Consider the following 20,915-nt stretch of genomic DNA (forward strand, 5'->3'; position numbering starts at 1 on the left):
AGTATATGATTATACATTCAGTCCAAATGAAAACATGTATGTCACAGTAAAGGGTCCCCAAACAGTCGCTTAAATATAGACTGTGTACCCCCGTTGGGGCGGCAACGCAGGCGTGCATTCTTGCATTTAAGCGATCATTTTTTTTTTTTTGTCATCAGTCTACTGACTGGTTTGATGCGGCCCGCCACGAATTCCTTTCCTGTGCTAACCTCTTCATCTCAGAGTAGCATTTGCAACCTACGCTCTCAATTATTTGCTTGACGTATTCCAATCTCTGTCTTCCTCTACAGTTTTTGCCCTCTACAGCTCCCTCTAGTACCATGGAAGTCATTCCCTCATGTCTTAGCAGATGTCCTATCATCCTGTCCCTTCTCCTTATCAGTGTTTTCGACATATTCCTTTCCTCTCCGATTCTGCGTAGAACCTCCTCATTCCTTACCTTATCAGTCCACCTAATTTTCAACATTCGTCTATAGCACCACATCTCAAATGCTTCGATTCTCTTCTGTTCCGGTTTTCCCACAGTCCATGTTTCACTACCATACAATGCTGTACTCCAGACGTACATCCTCAGAAACCTCTTCCTCAAATTAAGGCCGGTATTTGATATTAGTAGACTTCTCTTGGCCAGAAATGTCTTTTTTGCCATAGCGAGTCTGCTTTTGATGTCCTCCTTGCTCCGTCCGTCATTGGTTATTTTACTGCCTAGGTAGCAGAATTCCTTAACTTCATTGACTTCGTGACCATCAATCCTGATGTTAAGTTTCTCGCTGTTCTCATTTATACTACTCATTACCTTCGTCTTTCTCCGATTTACTCTCAAACCATACTCATTAGACTGTTCATTCCGTTCAGCAGATCATTTAATTCTTCTTCACTTTCACTCAGGATAGCAATGTCATCAGCGAATCGTATCATTGATATCCTTTCACCTTGTATTTTAATTCCACTCCTGAACCTTTCTTTTATTTCCATCATTGCTTCCTCGATGTACAGATTGAAGAGTAGGGGCGAAAGGCTACAGCCTTGTCTTACACCCTTCTTAATACGAGCACTTCGTTCTTGATCGTCCACTCTTATTATTCCCTCTTGGTTGTTGTACATATTGTGTATGACCCGTCTCTCCCTATAGCTTACCCCTACTTTTTTCAGAATCTCGAACAGCTTGCACCATTTTATATTGTCGAACACTTTTTCCAGATCGACAAATCCTATGAAAGTGTCTTGATTTTTCTTTAGCCTTGCTTCCATTATTAGCCGTAACGTCAGAATTACCTCTCTCGTCCCTTTACTTTTCCTAAAGCCAAACTGATCATAAGGATGCAAAAAGGCTTCCTGCGAAAGACTGCCCCTAGCCTCTTGCGCCTTTTATTGCAATTCGGCAATGGTTCTTGCTGGGCCTGAGGAAAGAGTATGTTCTAGCTTCATCATGTCGCATAAGTGTTCAATTCGCGAGAAAACTGGTTACCTTGCTGGCCACGGCAGTTTTTATGCACCATGAAGAGCATGTTTCATATAAGCGGCAGTCGCATATTGTCGTGCACTGTCCTGCTGAGAAACTTCATCACCGTCCTGCCGAAGAAATTCCAGTGGCACGGGGATAACAACTTGTGTAAGGTGGTGGACACTGGTTACTTTACTCTGCGGAAACACGAAATGTGATGGCGAGGTGTAACTGATGCCCCCCCCCCCCCTACCCCTACCCCCCCCCCCCCCCGGCCAACACACACACGCACATGAAAGCCTGAAATGAGACCTTTGTGTCGTGGTCGAATATATTCTGGAACAGGCCGCTCGGTAGGTCTATGCCATACTTGCATACTTGTGTATGTGCGTCATTCACGTACAGACTGAACCTATTCTCATCACTGAAACAGTAGAGCGCCATTCCTCTCTCGAGTCGACTTTTCCACGACACCAAAGTAGCCTTGTTTGGCGCTGTAGTAGTCTTCAAATGGCTCTGAGCACTATGGGACTTAACATCTGTGGTCATCAGTCCCCTAGAACGTAGAACTACTTAAACCTAACTAACCTAAGGACATCACACACATCCATGCCCGAGGCAGGATTCGAACCTGCGACCGTAGCGGTCACGCGGTTCCAGACTGTAGCGCCTAGAACCGCACGGCCACACCGGCCGGCTGTCGTAGTGTCTGCAGTAGCCTTGCCATAGGCGTATGTTCTGCCGCAAGCACACAGTTCCCAATGGTTCTTAGTGACAGGTCAGGTGCAACATCTGTCCTGATTTATTCCCTGAGTGGTATTCGGCTGGCTACCACAATGCATCGACCTTGATGTGAATCTGTACAACACGGACATCGAGAACCTGGTCTACGAGTGTGTGAATGTTTCACATAGCACTGTTAAAAGCAGCCATACACCACCGATACATTGTGGCCAAAACATACAGAAATCTGTCGATATATCCATATAGTTTCCTGCAGGCCTACAATGAAACTCCATTCAACGTATTGAAGTTGTTCAAAAGAAATATACACTGGTCGACGGGGCATTGTTGTACTCTAGAATTAATGTTGCAAACACTGGTCACCTCCAAACTCAGCATAGCTACAGCCTGAAGAGTCAAAACAGAAGGGGCACTGACAAGCCACCTTATCGTCAAAGACCATTTTGTCTCCAATAAAAGTTGTTGACTATGGCGTTTTCTATCATCCCCAGGCATTTGATGTGTAGGGCCTAGCACACCCAGCTGATGCCCCTACTGTGTTCAGGGTGGCGGTGGTAGGGTCCTGGACGTGTTGGTAGATGTAGTAAAAGAAGAATCAATTGTGAGACATTTTACAATCCAGCTGGTGTATTCCGTTCTCTGCTTTGTCCTGGGGCACACACTGTTGCTGCGGTCTTCTGCCTGGACGCCTGAGATGTCCCTCCCATGGCTCCTCTCGCCTTCCCGCACCGCACTGTGTAGTCGTTGGAAACCGTGATGACAGACTCTGTTGCCCTACCAGACACTGCATATTGCCGTGTTCTCGGTTGTCGTGATGACCGACGCTACTGACCATCAAGTGTCTCCATTGTAATGTGTGCCGATCCTAGCCCACCGTCCAGCAAGCCGATGGTGGATTAGAAGCCGTGACATTAGAATGGCCTATCCTCAGCTCAGTGTAGCGGTGACAGCCTCGTAAGTGATTCATCAGTGGCAGTTGTTGTTCCTGTCTCGAGAATGGCTCCTGGCAGCTCACGAGGATGCCCAACAATGTAGCAGAGATGTACTGGAGAGCTGAAACAATCTTGCACAAACTGTTGCCCAACAGTAATCAAACAATCGAGTGCAAACGAGGTGAATGCCATTGATCCTTCTGATCAAGTAACTACTGGCCTGTCGGCCAAGGTATTGATTATGGTTGGGGAAGGAGTTTTGGTATTAGACGTCATTCGCAATGACGGAACCATCCTACTTTATTCATAGGTGTAAATAGTTTTTCCCACTGCTACATTTGCTTAACGATTCGTTTCGCTACGTCAGCCCTCGTGACAAACCCACAGTGAATGAAGTTGCTTTGCTTCTTGACAATGTTACAGAGGCGCACGGAGTCTCTTCTAGCTCTGTTCTGTCGCACACGTCCTGCTGAACCGTTAGCAAGTCACATACTGCCTTGCTTGCTATCTCTGCTGGCCTGCTCGCCAGGAGTACTAGTTACTGACACACGTCACGGCCTTGACGCACTGGCCCCCCTGCGGATGCAATGCTCGTTCAGTGCACTTAAAAATATTCTGTCATCCAAAACAGAACTGTTCTGCCATGCAACAGAGACTATTGGCGCCACGCATCATGGCTGGTATGTAAAAAACATCGAATGTGGATTCGCGCATGTGAGATTCACTACTTGCCTGTTGTGAATACTCAAGTGATTTCGAGGGGCTAATATGCTACATGCTTCGATACGAACTGAGAAAGACAGTTAGCGTATAAGAACGTTTACGCCAGCAAAGAGGGTTACCACCTTGTGGATAGCAAGAAGCATAAGTCCCCATCGGATCCGGGTAGTACGAATGTATATATGTATAAATTAAAATCTTTCTCGTAAAATAAATGTATGACAGGGCAGCATAGTACGTCAAGCCATTAAATAACACTTGTACTGCCCGTTCAGTTCTTTCATGAATTCCTTGATGAGACGTTTTCCTTCAGTATCCAACACCAGATGATTATATAACAGCAGATTATTTGAACTAGTGGCGAACTGTAAGACTGGTTTCGAAAAACTTTTAAGTCTAAGAAAAATGATGCTAATGTACGGAATGGCGAAACAGGAGCGTGTACTAAAGGCTTTTACCTGACGCTTAAGCATTTTAGTTTTAGTTTCTTGCTTAATGTTTTTTCGTGTATACTTCGCAAGAGAGTAGCTCTTTACAGAATACTGCAAAGGAAACTCCTTGATGTCGACTACTGTTTGATGAAAGCTGGTCAGTTTAAGACTGAGTTAAAGGAACTTCGTGCTAAATATGAAGAAGTGTGGCCAAAAACCGAGCCAGAAGAAAACGATAGTGAACCTCCAAGAAAGGAGCAATGGGATGGCGTGACTGACAGAGAAAGATCGCACCGTGCTTTGTTTTGTGAATATCTTGATAGTGACTCGCGGCAGTTAACTGACAGGTGTGCCTACTTGGATAATTCGGAGTTTCTTTCACTTATGAATTATGAAAAGTGTAGTCAATATAAAGATAGCTTCACTGAGGCTGCATTTAATTCCTTAAAGGTATCCTATGATTGACATTTTGATATCCCTCGACTAAGGAGTCTGACATACCGGTATTCTTCACCTCCTGTGGTCACATGAAGGAACCTAATGCATCAAAACTAATGAATTTAGTTTTAACCATTCCTGCAATCAGTACACCGCCAGAAAGATCAGTTTCGGCGTTGAAGAGAATCAAAACTTGTCTTCGAAATACAAAGCCACAAACTAGATTTCTTCATCTTGCTTTGTCGTCCGTTGAAAAACGATTGTTGAAGTGCGTGAGACAACAAGTGTCATTCTGCGACTCCATGACCGAAGTTTTCGACAAGGACAGCATAATTGACCTTAAATATAAATAAAACTGCGAGTACTGGAACTTTTAATATCATCGTTATTCATATAGGTACAATAAAAGGTATTTTGTGAATATCCGTTATCGCTCATTAGGCTAAACTTTTCGAGGTTGAAATGGACTTTTGTACTTTAATACCTTGTACTTTAATAAACTGTATGCATTATTTAGTGTATTACTAGCGCTTGATGCGAAGCAGGCCGGCCGGTGTGGCCGTGCGGTTAAAGGCGCTTCAGTCTGGAACCGCGTGACCGCTACGGTCGCAGGTTCGAATCCTGCCTCGGGCATGGATGTGTGTGATGTCTTTAGGTTAGTTAGGTTTAATTAGTTCTAAGTTCTAGGCGACTGATGACCTCAGAAGTTAAGTCGCATAGTGCTCAGAGCCATTTGAACCATTTTTTTTTTTTATGCGAAGCAGTAATGGATCATCGTAAACAATAACGTAATAATAATAGCAATGTCAATAATAATAGCAATTACAACAGTAATACTGTTACTTTACCAATTTTTAAAAGGCTTACGGTTACAAATACATCACACGTCGTCAATGGTTTCGGAGCAAAAATAAGAGAGGCTGGCGGCAGATTGTTCGGAGGCAGACGACGGAACGCTGTTCATGTTCTTTCGTTAACGCTTTACAAGGAAAAACCAGAACTCCCTGACATATTTTATCCGATCATTTCTCTTGCTGTACGTAAAGTTTCATTGTGAGAATTGCGTGGGTCTGATCGCTTACCGCTTGCGAACAATGACGCCGGCCAGCCTGCTCGCTGGCCTGATGCAATCTCAATTACAAGAAAACGTTCTGATGATGGACTATAACAAGGTAATGTTTCAGTTAGAGCAAGAGAAGTTCCAGTGAGTTGCACTTGATGGTGTTATTTGAAGAGGTTGTCCATCATCATTGAGGGTTGCCTCCACGTCGCGACTGTTGAGTTATGCAGAGTCAGATATCCTGTTAATTACTAATTAATGTCGTCCCTTTAAGAAATCTTCCCAGTGAATATCTCATTGTGAGACTGCCACTTTCTGTCTCGCAGAACTTTACTGCAAATTTCTCGCACTTGTTAGGCATTGTTCAGTTGTTCAATCGTTCATCTTTAGAACTGCACGTTGCTTGAATTGATTTGTGTTACTGGGTCTGTTGACCATATTCTGTAGCTGTTTTGGTGTGATATCTGAGGTGATTCTTTTTATTTAGAGACAAGAAAGCTAACAAACATGATTTTGTGGTAACAGACATAGCAATTTTCAGGGTTATGTTAATAACCGTACCCACGCACCATAGTCTTCGATGAAAACAAGAGAAGAACTGTATCAGTTCTATGGCATCTACAGCAGACAGCGGGAATGTGATTTGCAATATAGATTAAAATTTTAAGGAAATAAAAAGAAGCACTCGCGCGCCCGCGAGCGCGCGCCCGCGAGCGCGCGCGCTTGTGTGTGTGTGTGTGTGCGCGCGCGCGCGCGCGCGCGCTAATGAGTCATTTCCATTCCAAAATCAGAAAATATGTCTAAAGACTACCTTTTTTGGACGAAGAATAGCCAGATAGTAATTTGTGACGCTGAGATTATTTTTAATATTGGAATGCATGACAAATTAGAAGTTATTGAGACACTTAAAGTATCTGCAGGGCAAAAATCATAAAATATTTGAAGAATAAAAGACACGTGGAAAATAAACTCTTTTAAAGACGTATAGAATGATTCACCGTGGAGCAAGGAAAGCAGGAAGGAGGCAGGAACCACAAAAGCAAGCAAGGAAGGAAAAAAAGCATGTAACATATTGTTCTCCCGGGAATTTTCACTCACACAAGTCATCCGAAGGTACAGTAAAGAATTTATCAAACTTAGAAGTTGATTTTCTCAGTTCGTATACTTACGAAATGGCTTCCGTTGTAGCATCTTGCCTAATGTATGAATCATGTCATAAATTTGGAAGGATATTCTACTTATGATGGTCTGAAATATAAACTAAAATTGTAACTGAGGACGGTAAACTTCTTAAGTTATGAGTTTTAAAGGGATGTAAATATGGTGCGAAAAGATGTTAAGTACCTCAATTTAGGGATTATAAAATAGTTTCCACAAGGAGTGTCTTGATGATGCTAGTGAATGTTCCTCCTATGTATAACGCCTATAAAACCTGTTGAACAAAAACAGAAAATGTTTATTACATGTTGAGTACTCATGGAAGGCGTAAAAATCACCACTGTTGCAATGTTAAATTTTAATTGTTAATTAAGACATTTTTAAACTAATTATCCAAGTGCCTGTCTTTCTTGCTGTCTGTACGCTTATTTTTTGACACAATAAAATGCATGGCATTATCTTTTATATTTTTTGAGCAAGCCGTAGCGTTGGTGTGCGATAATCGTATCTAGCCCTTTGAGGCCACCGTTCGACATTGTCACAAATTTTGCCAATATTTGGATGGTGCAGCGGTTTTTGTAATTTCTGACTAGTTGCTGTTGGTCGGCAAACAGAAGTGGAGTAATTGTAAGCATTTTGTTTTTTCTGTAGGATACAATCTAAGACAAAAAGACGACGCACCTCGAAGGAATTATTTGAATGGGACGGAAATCAGTAGGTGTGACGTATAGACATACAAAGAATTAAAATTTTAGAAAAACTGGATGCTTTATTCAAGAGAAAGAGCTTCGGAAACTCAGCAAGTCAATAATGCCTTGGTTCACCTATGGACCTTATGCAAGCAGTTATCCGGCTTGGTATTGGCTCGTGGCCTCGCGGTAGCGTTCTCGCTTCCCGAGCACAGGGTCCCGGGTTTGATTCCCGGCGGTGTCAGGGATTTGCACCTGCCTCGAGATGACTGGGTATTGTTGGGTCGTCTTCATCATCATCATTCATCCCCATCATGGTCGGAGGAAGGCAATGGCAAACCACCTCCACCAGGACCTTGCCTAGTACGGCGGTGCGGGTCTCCCGCATCGTCCCCAACGCTCTGTTGTGGAGTATGGGACTTCATCATCATCATCATCATTGATTGATAGAGTTGTTGGATGTCCTCTTGAAGGATATCGTGCCAAATTCTGTCCAATGAGGGCAATAGATCGTAAAAATGCTTAGATGGCTTGATTGGAGAGAGATCTGGCGGCGTTGCTGGCCAAGGTAGGGTTTGGCAAGCACGAAGACAAGCAGTAGAAATTCTCATAGTGTGCGGGTGGGCACTATCTCGATGAAATGTAAGCCCAGGACGACTTGTCATTTAGGGTAGCAAAACGGTGCTTAGGATATCATCGATTTACCGCGGTGCTGTATGGGTGCCGTGAATGACAACCAGAGAAATGACACCCCAGACCGTCACAGCTGGTCGTTGGGCCGTATGTCGGGCGAAAGTAAGGTTGGTGTCCGACAGCCGTTTGAGACGTCTCCAATCACCTCTTCGGCCTCGAATGTCTGTGACTGAAGTATAACTGTCCTCAGTGATGAATCGCGCTTCGAATAGGGCCGACGTGTCTGGAGGCGCCCTGGACGTTGGTGGAATACCGACCAGACTGTCGCCCGCCATGCGGCATGACAACCAGGCGCAATGGTGTGGGGAGCCAATGAGCAAGACCCCTTTGATTGTCATTCGCGGCACCCTTACAACACAGTGCTACGTCGACGATATTGTTCGCTCCGTTTTGTTGCCCTTCATGGAAAGCGATCCTGAACTTACATTTCAGCAAAATAATGCCCTTCTGGACACGCCGAGTGTTTTCTCTGCTTGTCTTCGTGCTTTCAAACCCTATTTTGACCAGAAAGGTCACCTGATCCCTCCCCAATTGACAATCCAACGCGCCAATGGGACATAATTTGCCACGATATCCTCCAGGGGACAACCAACAACTCTATCAATCAATACCAAGCCGAATGAGTGCTTGCATAAGAGCCAGATATAGATCACCACGTTATTGACTTGCTCAACTTCTGGAGCACCTTCTCTTGAGTAAATGATTCGATTATTCTGAAATTGGAATCATTTGTATGTCGGCACATGTACATCACATCTACCGATTTCCATCCAGTTCGGATAATTCCTTGGTGCTGAGTCTTTTTATTATGCCTTAGAATGTGTTATCAGTCAGGGCAGAGCTATAGACATTTCTGAATTAACGCTTTCACTAAAATCTGTTGAAGGGGTGGGTCACAACTCCTTCTCCCCTCGGAATTACAGCTGTAGCGAAGGGCTGCTCGCACTTCCAGTGGAAGCCTGGCCTGGCAGCTGGACCGCGGCAGCTGGCGCCGACACCCACGCCGCGGCACGCACCGGCGCCTCCGCGTGTCTCCAGCCAAGAAAGCGCTGCCCACGAGTTCCAGTTACAGACACTCGCAGAGCAGCCGCTAACGGTACGCCACACTAGGAGCTCACCCGGATGGAAGCAAGCTAGATTACACGCTAAGCGAGCCAGTCTGCGACGAGGTCATTAATCACGGAACACCATCTCGAATCAAGGAAGGTGTTGTATATGCACTTAAACAATGCATCCAGTGTGTGTGTGTGTGTGTGTGTGTGTGTGTGTGTGTGTGTGTGTGCACATCATCGTGCCTGTCACAAATACCTACTGCCTGGGCCAGACTCATTGGGCAATAATATAACCATTCACAGAAAAAAGGGGAAAGTACTTTGCCGACAGGTGGCAACATCTTGAGTTGTAGATGACTGCAGCACCGAGGGCACTGCTTTTCTCAGCTAGCGCTCACAGTGACGGGGAGAACGTTGTCTATCGATCAGCGCCCTTTTTCTCAGTTTCGAACAATTTATCCGAAGTCCAATTCCGATTGCTGGAAGAATTTGGACCTCATACAGCCCACAGGGATACAATCGCTCGAATAAATAAGCATTTTGATGCCAGTGCCTGTGCTGTAACCCCCAAACATCCTGGCCAGCCGAGAACTGTCCCAACTCCACACACACACACACACACACACACACACACACACACACAGCCACGCGTTCTTCGGAACTGACACCCTCTCCTGACAAATCGAAGTCTACCCGTCATTTGTTGGCCCTGTTGAACAACAAGTTTGTGCAGAGTTTTGCGAGACTTGGAGCTGACACCATATCATCCACATCTTGTTTATGTGCTTAAACGAGGACGACTTCGACAGGCGACCTGAGTTTGCTGAGGTGATACTCGCCAAGTTACTGGAGGCTCCTGACCTCATGCGAGATACCGTCCAGACTGGTGAAGCCAAATTCCACACATCAGGATCGGTGAACAGACACCACTGCGAGTTTTGGAGGGGAGAGAACCCCGTTGTCACCACTGACTATGTTTTCCAGTTCCCAGGAATAACTGTGTAGAGCAGGGTGACATAGGAAGTACTTATTGGCCAGTTCTTGCTGGAAGGTCGAGTCATGGGGAAAACGTACCTTGAGTTAGTGATAGATACTGTCTTCACAGAAATTCAGAATTGTCCAAACTTCCGTGAAGTATGGTGACATCAAGATGGTGCTCTGCCACGCTTCCTCATCAGCATTGTTTGACCGTTCTTGCATGAAGTGTTTCCTGAACCTTGGTTTGGCCGTCGAGGACTTGTGGAGTGGTCAGCCGACCTCCCGCCTTCGCTCCACTGGCAATTTTTCGTTGGGTTTATACACTCCTGGAAATTGAAATAAGAACACCGTGAATTCATTGTCCCAGGAAGGGGAAACTTTATTGACACATTCCTGGGGTCAGATACATCACATGATCACACTGACAGAACCACAGGCACATAGACACAGGCAACAGAGCATGCACAATGTCGGCACTAGTACAGTGTATATCCACCTTTCGCAGCAATGCAGGCTGCTATTCTCCCATGGAGACGATCGTAGAGATGCTGGATGTAGTCCCGTGGAACGGCTTGCCATGCCATTTCCACCTGGCGCCTCAGTTGGACCAGCGTTCGTGCTGGACGTGCAGACCGCGTGAGACGACGCTTCATCCAGTCCCAAACATGCTCAATGGGGGACAGATCCGGAGATCGTGCTGGCCAGGGTAGTTGACTTACACCTTCTAGAGCACGTTGGGTGGCACGGGATACATGCGGACGTGCATTGTCCTGTTGGAACAGCAAGTTCCCTTGCCGGTCTAGGAATGGTAGAACGATGGGTTCGATGACGGTTTGGATGTACCGTGCACTATTCAGTGTCCCCTCGACGATCACCAGTGGTGTACGGCCAGTGTAGGAGATCGCTCCCCACACCATGATGCCGGGTGTTGGCCCTGTGTGCCTCGGTCGTATGCAGTCCTGATTGTGGCGCTCACCTGCACGGCGCCAAACACGCATACGACCATCATTGGCACCAAGGCAGAAGCGACTCTCATCGCTGAAGACGACACGTCTCCATTCGTCCCTCCATTCACGCCTGTCGCGACACCACTGGAGGCGGGCTGCAGGATGTTGGGGCGTGAGCGGAAGACGGCCTAACGGTATGCGGGACCGTAGCCCAGCTTCATGGAGACGGTTGCGAATGGTCCTCGCCGATACCCCAGGAGCAACAGTGTCCCTAATTTGCTGGGAAGTGGCGGTGCGGTCCCCTACGGCACTGCGTAGGATCCTACGGTCTTGGCGTGCACCCGTGCGTCGCTGCGGTCCGGTCCCAGGTCGACGGGCACGTGCACCTTCCGCCGACCACTGGCGACAACATCGATGTACTGTGGAGACCTCACGCCCCACGTGTTGAGCGATTCGGCGGCACGTCCACCCGGCCTCCCGCATGCCCACTATACGCCCTCGCTCAAAGTCCGTCAACTGCACATACGGTTCACGTCCACGCTGTCGCGGCATGCTACCAGTGTTAAAGACTGCGATGGAGCTCCGTATGCCACGGCAAACTGGCTGACACTGACGGCGGCGGTGCACAAATGCTGCGCAGCTAGCGCCATTCGACGGCCAACACCGCGGTTCCTGGTGTGTCCGCTGTGCCGTGCGTGTGATCATTGCTTGTACAGCCCTCTCGCAGTGTCCGGAGCAAGTATGGTGGGTCTGACACACCGGTGTCAATGTGTTCTTTTTTCCATTTCCAGGAGTGTATTAAGCACAAGGTGTACGCTTATCGCGTAACCACGTGAGGTGATTGTTCAGGAATTCAACAATCTCCCGGTGGATATGTGTAGGAAGGCGTATGAAAATGTTTCTGTGCATTTGTAAGTTATGTTGACATAGAGGGAGACCCGATCGACCATTTCCTTGAAAATCGATGAATATGTCATAACAATTACTAGCATATGTGCGATACCTCTTTTTTATAACCATTACAGACATTTAACAATAAAAATAACAAATAACAAATAATCAAAATCTGTCTAATTTAGTGTGGCCTACTCTGTATGTAACTCCACGTCCTCTTTCACATCTTACAGAACACCTCAGGAGGCTTTCCCAACACTTTTACGCAATTCTTCGTTAGAGCTGTATTGACATTGATCCACATGGAATTTGATTATCCCCCTTAATTAGTTGTCTCGCGTGCTGAGTTCCGCGCTTTCGAGGTGGCGATTTCAATGGAGCTGGAGTGTTGCCGAACCAAGCCCACACCAGCGATCTCGGAATTTTCCATCAAGGAATTTACACACCTGAATAGCAAAATCGTGCTGGAGATCCATATGATCCTGATTCCTTTTTCATCGAGTTTAGGTATTAATCACGTTTGAGGCATATCCAGACAAGAACATAAACTCAAGTGCTGTTCAACAAACATGGTCCTGTTAGGTAACTTGAGGACATGCCCATATCGTAAGATGAAGCGAGTTCTTGTCCAAAATTTGCACCTCATGAGTATCTTCCCTAGACCATAAAAACATTTTCCAACAGTGTGAACATCGATATATCGCAAATTAACTAGAAAATTTCGCTAGCGAACGAGACAAGGCATTTGCCAACAAAGCACTGCAGACTGCAACTCCTTGTAATGAAACAATTGTCTATTTCCCCAGTTGTACAAAGTGAAGTATGGGGACTTCTCGGACATCCTGCAGATGCAGGCTGTTTCGGAACCGTTTAAGCTTTCGTAATTCCGTTCTCTTGCAGATTAATTAGGAGCAAGTACTTACTAAAGTACACATAGTTGTATTTTTACAAATTATGATTTGATTCTTACAAAGAAGAAAACAGGAACCACCCTGAAAGCTGTTTATTGACACAAACAGCACCTTCACCGATTTCGATGTGGCAGGTTCATCTTCAGTAGGCTGTTAACGTTAAAATACCTTTGTTGTTGTTGTTGTTTTTGACTGCTTTTTCCCGCTTCCAGCGAAACTTTCTTGGGCTGGTGGTATCCAACGAAAAAAAGCGATGCGAGAAACGGCCTGTTTATCTGTAACTGTACCTAATAACGAATGAAAACAATGTGAACAAATCTCTCTAAGGTAGAACTGTTTCAGCTATAGCTTACTTACCTCGAAATTCCCTTGTCGTTATATTGCACTGTTTACTGTTTGTGTTCACTAAACAGCAAAAAACTATATAAAGCACATTTTGATATACAGGGTGCCCCAGGAAGAATGGTCGTATTGAGAGATGTGATGGATGCGATCATTCGAAGCGCCAAAAGTCTAGTAAACATGCACTCTAAAATGCATATCTAAACATTTATGATCACTTCTCTATCTTCGATACTGTGGAACAGATTGTCTTCTAATGAAGTCTCTTTGCTTTCTATATTATGAAAGGTGGTAGTATGGAGCAGTGCAATAAAAAATGTCCAGTGAACACGGGATCTAAAGTGCATATCTTAAAAGCCATTATGTGCTCTTGTACATCTTTGTTAATGTGGAACATATCTCTTCTGGAGGATGGGTCAAATAAAAGTGGCCTGGAGAACAGAGTTCCATGCAGAGGAAAGGAAATGCAATACTCACCTGACTATAGCAGACGCTGAAAGTGACCACCATTCATCTCTTGGTATTTCTTTTCCCTGGTTAGCATGTTGCTGAAGGCGGATCGAAGCTGGACTACTGGAATTGCTGAAATCTCATCCGAAATGTCCTGCTGCAGTTCTTGAAGACTATGGGGGTTGTTGCGATACAACTTAGACCTGAGAGCTCCCCACACAAAGTAATCTCACACTGACGGATCAGGTGACATGGGTTGCCAGCTACAGCCGTGACCAGACTGACCTCTGATAACAACTCTTGTCAGGTGTAAATATTGTGTCAATGTACTCCAAGGTTCGGCCAGCTGTACGGGTAGTTGCTCCATCCTGTTGCTTCAGATCTTTTCCTCCTTTCCTCCTCTGTTAATGCTGCCATAAACAGTTTCAAAATATTGGCAATGTAACGCACCGAAATTAGTGTCTGCTGAAAGAAGATGGGACCAATAATGTGTTGTGCAGACACTGTACTCCAGATTCCAACCTGCGTATCAAGAGGTTACATTCGAGCCCAAACTCGATAGGGTAGAGTCAATTTTACATATTTCCATTTAATAGATATGCAAATGCAATAAATAAATCGCAAGTGCGCACCGAGATTAAGAAATCGAGGCTGACATACACAAACATTCAAGAAACAATGGCCACAGGAGTTTTTGTTTTGTGGAGGCAACCAGGCTGCTGGAAAGTCTGTAGGAGGGTGAGTTAGAATGCAGCTGCGTGGGCTGGCCGACTACCCACGGACCAAAACAGTTTTTACCAGAGAAAAGGGTTAACGGCCTGCGTGTTCACCCTAAGAGCAAAACCCGCTGTATGGTTTGGGAGAGCCCCAGCATACGCATTCTTTTGATGGATCTAGTGCGCAGTTTCACAGTTCTCACAAGTGGACACTAAACGCCTAAAGCAGATGCTATATAGTTCCGGATTGGTCGGCTTAGCCATTCTCCCGTTTGTAAGAGGAACGATGATTGGTGGACTATTTCTGACGCAGTGAGCCAGAGGAGTGAGGGAAAGACAGCGGATAATATACCCTTTCGCTTTTTGCATGGTGGGAAGTCGTTCCGGTGACGCTCTTGTAGCGGGAACACGTAGCTGGAGCGAATGTGCTCGTGCGTGTACGCAGAGAGTGAGGAACAAAGTTTCTACTCAGTACTGCACTGAGAGAGCACCTCTGTCGCTGGCGAATTGGAGTGATACTCTATATTGAGTAGCTCGCGATTAAGCATTTGCATTTGTTCACTGTGTTGGCCGCGACACTTAATGTGCAGTGTGAACACAGACAGAGTGTGAGATAGCACCTGCGAGCGAAGATTGAGTGGCATTGTGGTGGACTGGTTATCTGACCGGTGTACCACGCCAATAGACTAGGGGCAGATAAGAGTCCTTGACTTCATCAAGGCATAGTGAGAGCTCGACTGGCGAAGGTCAATCCAGATAGAAAGAGATAGTTTTGTTACTTTTTTAGGGCGAACGACGCAGGCAGCAGTCGTCGCGGCTCACGGTATTGTGCACTACAGTGTAGGCGAGCCCCATCTTTCTTCCATTGGAAATAACATACTTCATTCGCGTCCCTCCATTACATTTCTCACACGACAGCCTCGACTGTACTTAGAAAAATTCAATTGGATAATTATTCAAGTTGAGTAGGTGTGGCTCTCAGCCATTCTGCCGAGTAAATAACATTCTTAAAGAAAAGGGACAAAAGAGCTTTCCTACACTTTGTATATAAATGTCATTAACAGGATTTCTATCCATAAGAGGTAACCTCCTATTCCGAAAAGAACCCGGAAATTTGTGTATCAGTTTATAAACAAAAGTTTCATTTGATTTATCTTAAATTTTGCAATAAATAATATTTTCGTTCGTTTAATGTTTTCCTTACCCTAACTAGCAATACTCCGGTACAGAAGTATCCCATTAGTTACGTAAGAAAATAGAATATTTTTGTGTCATTTCCTTACAGCGGACGACTCCAGAAGATATTTATTGCTGAAAGTTTTTCAGGCATTTCTTTTTGGTACTTTAGGAGCGTCTGTCTGACTTCTGAAGTAGTATGGGGTGGAAATTGCTTCTTGCAGGAGCCAAAGGGTACTTGTCAGATCAATCCGTTGCGTAACTCGTCAACATAACACCCACACACTGACAACATAACCACTCAACTGAAACGAGGCTTCATCAGACATAAAGATATAAAGAACAGATCCATGTCCAAGCCATTCTTCGTTATCTCAGTGAACAGCCACTAGCAAAACTGGAGGCGCTGAAGAGCATCCACTGGTTTTAATGCAGACGCTCGGCATGGCTGTATGTGCAGGTCCACGTGGGGTAATTGTCCGCACGATCGACGTCATAACGCTGGCCTCTTGCGTCAGCCGTTAGGTTGATTTGGTAGAACTCTGGAGCATTTTATAGTGAACTGCAGCCACATTTTTTGGTGAGCTGGCACATTTTGGAATGTTGTGAATTGTTCAAAACAGATCCTGTGTGACGCCATTTTAGGATTAAGCGTTGCGTGGCACTCTTGGCTACCACTTTGACACCATTTACTTCTCAGCAAACAACTGAACACACTGTTTCTACGACTCTCTAGTCACGTAACTTTTCACAACGAACACCTGTTGCTCCTCTGCGAGTACCATCGTCGCCTTTGCAGTGCTCTACTCACTCTGACACCGCCTGCACTACTCTCTGAACCGATGTGGATCACGTGGCAAGAGTACACCTGGTGGGCGCGCCACGGAGTGTGGTTATACTGTATCATACATTCACGTCCACTCATATCCATTCGTCTGGCCCACTTTTATTTGCCGCACCTTGTACTAAACAAGTGCTCCTATTGTAGCTCTCAACTATGCGTTTTAGAGCGCTTGTTTAGTAGACAATTTTTTCTTGTTTTCGTCCATACTACCTCCTCCCAAAATATGGAAAGCAAAGAGCTTGCAGCAGGAGGTTTGCTTCACAGTATCAAAGACAAAGAAGTGTTCTTAGCTCTTAAGGTACGTATTTTAGGGCCCATGTCTACTTAACTCTTTTGCTACGTTCCTGTCATATTTCTGAATATTGACCATTCCTCCTGGACACCTTGTATAAATATGCACATAGCGTAGAGCGCCCCCCCTCCCCCCTCCCCCCTCCTTCCCCCTGCCCACCCCTCCCCCCTACCTCCCTTCCCCCACCCCTCCACACACACAACCGAACAGTTTGTGCCACGTAGAAAACCGTATACGAAGATTCTGGTACTACATATACTTTCATACTTTATAAATTACAGAAAGCAGGTCGGAGTGGCCGAGCGGTTCTAAGCGCTACAGTCTGGAACCGCGCGACCGCTACGGTCGCAGGTTCGAATCCTGCATCGGGCATGGATGTGTGTGATGTCCTTAGGTTAGCTAGGTTTAAGTAGTTCTAAGTTCTAGGGGACTGGTGACCTTAGAAGTTAAGTCCCATAGTGCTCAGAGCCATTTGAACCATTTGAATTACAGAGATATCGGTATCGCGTTCAGTGTCGTAGTTATGAAAGATACGCATTCAACGACGTTTCACTCTTCAGAATCCAATTACTAGTTACGAGAGATTACACTACTTAGAATTTCGTATTTATCTGTTTTGAACAAGATACTGATTGCTGTCTTACGCGCAAGCTCATGATTTCATTCCCAAATAATGAAATACGTCCCGTCGGATACAGTAGAAGCTCATGATTTCATTCCCAAATAATGAAATACGTCCCGTCGGATACAGAAGAAACAGAGTACTGCACCGCCGCGATGCCGGAATGAAAGGAGCACAGAGGATGTGTAGCTTTCATTTTGTGTCGTTCACGTGTGTCGATTGCTGGTTAACTTGACAAAATGAATGTGTTTGACAGACCAAAATGAACTAGATATCATGTGAAATTATATGGTTTCAGAGACTTTTTCAAGTCTCGAACGTCTATGATGTACATATGCAGACTGGAGCAACAAATTAACATTTGTTCCAACATCATGATTCGAACTCGGGTCTCGTGCTCACGAGAGAGATGCCCTAAGCACTACGGGACTCTGGCACACTGGCTTCGGATAACTGCACGGACTACCCTAGAGCGCCTACCTTCTCGATACAAATTCCCACGCACGCCTGAGCCCACTTGGTATTCCCTCCAAACTCCAACTAGATAAGGTAATTTTTTTTTACAGCTAATACAGAAGATACATGAACAACTAAATTGTACGCAGAATTGTATTCCGACAGATGGAGTCCAACAAGAATGACAGTCCAGGGAATGGGCAAAAAATAATTGGAAGGGCGATGGAATACTACACAGAGCGTAAGGAGCAAACCTGGAACAAGCAGAGCGAACGGGGTAGATGCTCTGGCGGCTGTAATCCACACGTTAGCTCCAGAGAAATTGCGAGTGCCTCTGGAATAAGTGAACCCAGCGTTCTTCGCATTTTCCACACGAACAACTTCCTTTAACTTCCATCGGTATCACGTGCCACTTCGGTGGCGGGTTAACCAGTGGGAACACGTAAGATGCATCGAATTCAGTCGCTCGGTTCTGATGCGACATCAGGGCAATAGGTTCTTTCTTCGAATAATTAATTTACCGATAACGCTACCTTTACAAATAACGGAAACCTGAATGCAAGAAATATGCATTACTGGGCCGCTTAGAATAGTCACTGGCTGAGACAGACTGATCATCAGAGGCAGTGGAGTGTGAACGTTTTGGTGCGGGATCGTTGGCGACCATGTGATTGGTCCTTACTTCATTGAAGAAACCTTAACGGGCAACAGGTACAATTTCTTAACGAAGTGCTACCGTCTCTCCTAAAGGAGGACAGCATGAAAGACGTAGCTGAATCTAGTACCAGCTCGACAGCCACCCGGCTAACTACTTGTTTGTGGCTAGGAATGCGCTCGCCCAGCTCTTACATGGCCTCTGGATCGGCGTGATGACGCCATCAGTTGGATTGTCCGTTCGCATGACTGAACGCCACTGGCCTTTTTCCTATGGAGTAAACTCAAAGGTGAAGTCAATGCACAACTTTCGACGATACAACACGGTTGAAACAACGCATTATTGCAGCATGTGCAATGATATCGAAGAAATCTTTTCTGTCATCCAGAAATCCTTTCTGTTATCCAGAAATCCTTGCACCAGTGACTGCAGTCTTGTATTGCAGTAGACAGTAGGCATTTCGAACACTTGATGACATAAACAGAACTTTTAAAAAAAGGTGTTTATGACCATTCTCTTTTGTGATTTAGTTTTTGTTGTTCTTGCTGATCTAATTTTGATATGTAAGTGTGTATCTCGACTGTGATCTCATGACACGAAATTTTTATTTAACGGTCTTTATACCTTAATTCTTCATCTTCTTAAGGATTATCTACGGCTAGCGCCGCTTCTCCGTCCCCGGTCGCCATCTTCTGTCTTCCCTCAACGACCATACTCCTCGCTTCCATCGCCTCCTTCACATTATTTTGCTAGTTGCGTCATGGGCGACCCCTTTTTTCCACTGGGATGGTATCCATTGTAGTATCTTATTTGGTATCCTGTCTTCACTCATACTATTCACAAGGCCAAACTACATCACCTATTTTTGTTGGATGTCGTCACAGAAATCCCTATCCATTTTCATCCTTTGTCGGACTACTACGTCATATCTTACCCTATCCGTCCCAGTACAGTTAGAGCTTCGTATTAAGTAATATCCATCTCTGTGGCAAGCTGTTTTTCTCCCCTAAGTCCCTGGCGTCTGCGCCGTACAAAACTACACTATGGGTTATAGTCTTATACAGTCTCTTCTTCGTTGTTCTTCTTATCTTTTTATTCCAGAGGAAAGACTTCATTGCCCTTGTTACAGCTTGTTCTTTATTACTCCTGCTGGTGATTCCATCACTGCTTGTGCCCTGTTTATTAAATAATACCCCAAGATATTTTGCCTTTTCCACACCTACAATTACTTGTCCATCTACCTTCAAATTATTTACTTCTTTCGTTCCAACAGCCAAATACTCTACATCTGCATCTACATCTATGTGATTACTCTGCTATTCACAATAAAGTGCCTGGAAGAGGGTTCAATGAACCACCTTCAAGCTGTCTCTCTACCGTTCCGCTCTCGAACGGCACGCGGGAAAAACGAGCACTTAAATTTTTCTGTGTGAGCCCTGATGTCTCTTATTTTATTGTGATGATCACTTCTCCCTATATAGGAGGGTGGCAACAGAGTGTTTTCGCAATCGGCGGAGAAAACTGGTGATTGAAATTTCATGAGAAGATCCCGTCGCAACGAAAAACGCCTTTGTTCTAATGATAGCCACTCCATTTCACGTATCATGTCTGTGACACTTATCTCCCCTATTTCGCGATAATACAAAACGAGCTGCTCTTTTATGCACTTTTTCGATGTCATCCGTCAGTTCCACCTGACGCGGATCCCACTTCGCACAGCAATACTCCAGAATAGGGCGGACAAGTGTGGTGTAAGCAGTCTCTTTAGTAGACCTATTGCACCTTCCAAGTGTTCTGCCAATGAATCGTAGTCTTTGGTTTGCTCTACCCACAATATTATCTATGTGATCGTTCCAATTTAGGTTATTTGTAATTGTAATTCCAAAGTATTTAGTTGAATTTACAGCCTTCAGATCTGTGTGACTTATCGTGTAATCCACTTCTTCATGATCATCTTCAGACCAACCTTATTGTATTCCTCTTTAATCTTTCTTATCATATAGCTCAGACAATCTTCATCTTCTGATAGTACAGTCTGGTAATCTGCAAAATACAGGCTAAATATTTTACTGTACACTACTGTCACTCCCATGATCTGTCATTTTCAATGTCAAGTCTGAAGGATTGCTCCTAGATACAGCTTAAAGAGGGTCGGTGACTCCACACATCCTTGCCGGAGACCCTTATCTATCTCAAATTATTCTGTCTAAATATTCCCAATCCTTCCTCTCACTGTGTTATTTTGATTTAGTTTCATAACAGTCTTAGTAA

Source organism: Schistocerca nitens, chromosome 1, assembly GCF_023898315.1.
Source record: "Schistocerca nitens isolate TAMUIC-IGC-003100 chromosome 1, iqSchNite1.1, whole genome shotgun sequence".
Lineage (NCBI taxonomy): Eukaryota > Metazoa > Arthropoda > Insecta > Orthoptera > Acrididae > Schistocerca > Schistocerca nitens.